At 46.3% G+C, this 3824-nt stretch overlaps 1 pseudogene; it reads left to right on the top strand.

Annotated features, from left to right (window-relative positions):
* Positions 1–1181: 1181 nt before the first annotated feature.
* LOC126948612 (28S ribosomal protein S21, mitochondrial-like) lies at positions 1182–1702 on the top strand (annotated as a pseudogene).
* Positions 1703–3824: the final 2122 nt, after the last annotated feature.

Genomic DNA, 3824 nt, shown 5'->3' with positions numbered 1-3824 from the left:
GTTTAAGAAAGACCGATACTGTCTTATTTCCCTCAAGAGAAAAGCACTCACTGCACAAGGGGTCGACGAAATGATTTTGTCTTTGGTCCTCAGTTTTCCAGAAGTAAAATGAAGGGGAGTTACTTGTGGCCTCTAAGGCTCTTTTCTGCTCCGACAGTTGATCACCCAAGACTCAGGGGCTCCCCAAGAACACAGGTATGCCTGTGCTCCTTTCTTTTTCTTTTTTTTTTTTTTTTGAGACCGAGTCTCGCTCTGTCGCCCAGGCTGGAGTACAGTGGCCGGATCTCAGCTCACTGCAAGCTCCGCCTCCCGGGTTTACGCCATTCTCCTGCCTCAGCCTCCCAAGTAGCTGGGACTACAGGCACCCGCCACCTCGCCCGGCTAGTTTTTGTGTATTTTTTAGTAGAGACGGGGTTTCACCGTGTTAGCCAGGATGGTCTTGATCTCCTGACCTCGTGATCCGCCCGTCTCGGCCTCCCAAAGTGCTGGGATTACAGGCTTGAGCCACCGAGCCCGGCCTGTGCTCCTTTCATTTGTGAATTTCATTCTCCCCACTGACCATTATTTCCTCTTGTCCATTTCCCTTGCACACATTCCCAGAACTTCTATTTTTTCCTCCTTTTTTCGGGGCCCCACCTTCTTCACATGAAGTCTCCTCTAATAACACTCCCATCTGCAATCCACAGAGATGGAGTGAGCGTATGTGAGCTAGGATTCAAGTGATGGGGGATTCCTCAAGGTCCTAAGAGATGGGGATTCTAGCCAGTACCTAGCACAGTGCTTGGCATGAAATAGATGCTTAATAAGTATTTGCTGGGTGTAGAAAGTATGAATGAATAAATACATTATTTTTCTGAGTCTCCCCCCAGTTTTCCTCTCCAACCCCTTCCACAATGTTGAAAGCAGCATACAACTCAGGGAGGGGTCATCCTGGTTTGGGTTTCCCCAGAAGCAAACCATGAGACAAGCAACGGAGTGCAAGTTGTTTATTTGGGAAGTGACCCCAGGAAATGCTGGTAGAACAGTGGAGAAGTAAGGTAGGGAAGGAACAGATACCAGTAAAAATTGTGTTACCAAGCAAGTCATCACTAGAGGCAACCAGAGCTTAATTCTGCTGGAGAACTCCAGGAACCCGTGTAGTTACCCCCACAAAAGAGGAAAGAGGAGAAGCCTTCGGGTCAGCTAGGTACTGAACACACCAGGTCCTGCAGAGCGGAGAGTTAAATCCAAGGTCATGGCAAAACATCTGAAGTTCATTGCCAGGACTGTGATGGTACGGGAAAGGAACATGGAAGGTGCATACAGGACCCTAAGCAGAATCCTCACTATGGATAGGCTGATTGAGGGCACTAAGCCTCGGCAGTACTATGAGAAGCCATGCTGCCGGCGACAGGGGAAAGCTACGAAAGGTGCTGGTGGATCTACGCATGGAAATGGCTCGCAAAATCAACTTTTGATGCGCAAGAATTGGGCAAACCCGTGCAGGGTTGCTGAGACCTGTGGATGCAACACCCAGTATGAAACTCTCATCCAGTTTTGTCTCTCTCTTCTTTTTACAATCGCATTTCCTATTACCGTTCTCCACAAAAAACTCAATCATATGTTTGCGAGAAGGCCTCCACATATAGAAACAATCCCATTGGTCAGCAGTGGACTCTCTTTTATTAAATGGAAGAAGAAACGGAGTCTGAAAGTAGTCTAGGAGTAGAATGGTGTTTGCCAGGGGCTGAGAAGGAGGCAATGAGGAGTTATTGTTTCACAGTACAGAGTTTCAGTTTGGGAAGATGAAAACGTTCAGGAGATGGATGATGGTTGGTGGTGGTGGTTACACAAAAAGGTGAATGTACTTAATGCCACTGAACTGTACATTTAAATGGTTAAGATGGTAGATTTTACATTTTACTACAAAAAATTGTTCGAAAGTCTAAACAAACAAAAAGGAAGGAGCCGGGGTACTTATCTACCAAATCCCATTTGGCAATGATTGAGATCCACTGTCAGGGAGAGCTAGCCCCATGGTGCTTCCAGCCTGCAGCAGGCGAAGGCATAGTGATCACTGGCATCCAGAGAACACCCCTAGGCAAAGAGACCCAGGTGCTGGCAATTAGTATTCAGGCTGGCAACCATGGAAGCAGTTAAGGTCAAGGAATATGGGGGGCCCACCTGCAGCCCCTGCTACAGGGATAAAGGTGAGGAGTGAAGTATTGGTGTAAACGTAATTTCAGTTTTTGCCATTAAAGTAATTGCCAAAACTGCAATTACTTTTGCACCAACCTAATAGAACTGCTTGAAACTGTTCCCTTTTCCTCTTCCCCAGCTCCTAAGTACAGCCCATTCCAAACAGATAAAAGTATTGTCTTGCATTTGTGAAACACCTGCACTTTAAAAACCTTTCTCTCACCTTTATAACCCTGACGTGATACCCCTGCAAAGAGCACCAGTGGCCATCCCTGAATGTTCAGGGCTCCCCAGAGTTATGAAATGTCCTTCCTGAGAGACAGGGAGGGCAGAAATGGTCTTGCTATTGTGTCTATTTGGCAAATGAAGAAAATGGGGTACAGAGACAAGTAATGCCCTTTTATTAGAAACAGAATAGGGCCGGGCATAGTGGATCATGCCTGTAATCTCAACAGTTTGAGAAGCTGAGGTGGGAGGATCACTTGAGGCCAGGAGTTCAAGACCAGCCTTGGCAACATAGCGAGACCCTGTCTTTACAAAAAATTTAAAAACCTTAGCCAGAGGTACTGGTGCATACCTGTAGTCCCAGCTGCTCGGGAGGCTGAGGTGGGAGGATCTCTTGAGCCCAGGAGTTCAAGGCTAGAGAGAGCTAGGATCATGCCACTGTACTCCAGCCTGGATGACAGAGCGAAACCCTGTCTCTAAAAATAAAATAAATACATAGAAACAGAATGAATTAGAAGATAAGCGCTTCCACAGAGGCCAGAACTCTTTTCACGGCTCCAGGAGGTGTTATGTCCTGGATAGATGTTGTGGTCTTGTCATGGGTCTCTAATCTTTAGCTCCTTCCTGTCTGGTAGAACCCCCTAAACTGAGACGCTCCCGTCCCTAGGCGGCCCCTTGTGTGGTTCTGTGAGCACAGAGTTAGGACAAAACACAGCTGATCTCGCCAAGAGTCCTCTGACACTCCATCCCATTCTGAATTGGGAAGGAAAATCCCTGAGCTTTTGATTCAGCCTTGCCACTCACTTCCTGTAAGGCTATGCCCAAGGCATTTGACCTCCTGACCCTCATTTGCCTTATCTATGAAATGGTCAAACCCATAAGATAAGGTAGAGACTCTTGTCAGACTGTAAAGTGCTATAAAAAATGTAAGATATTATCATTACTGGGGTTAAAAATGTCTCCTTTCTCTGAACTCCTAATGTACTTGTGTAGAAACCACACAATAGCAATAACATTTCCTCCCACCACTGTATTTCAAATGACTTGCCCTTCCTGCAGGTGCCGTGTTTTTTCTTGTCTCCATGTCTAGGCAGGAGCTTTTCTCTCCGTCTCTGCTTGGGTTTTCTCCAAGCTCATCTTTCAGGACTCTACTCGAGTGACACTTCCTGGAATTCTTTCCTGGTTACCTCCCTCTGCAGTCTAAGCAGAATGTCCCACCTCTGTGTACCCATGATTTCCTGGGCTCCCCTCTGTTCTTGTTGCTTTCCTTGCTTCCCCCATCAAAACCATAAACCCCTGCTAAGCAGGGGACCCTGCTTTGCTTTTATTTATTTATTTATTTTCTTTCTTTCTTATTATTTATTTATTTATTTATTTATTTTTGAGATAGGGTCTCCCTTTGTTGCCCAGCCTGGAGTGCA

The sequence above is a fragment of the Macaca thibetana genome, chromosome 1 (assembly GCF_024542745.1).
Source record: "Macaca thibetana thibetana isolate TM-01 chromosome 1, ASM2454274v1, whole genome shotgun sequence".
In the NCBI taxonomy this organism is placed as follows: Eukaryota; Metazoa; Chordata; class Mammalia; order Primates; family Cercopithecidae; genus Macaca; species Macaca thibetana.
This window is presented reverse-complemented; position numbering and strand designations above follow the sequence as displayed.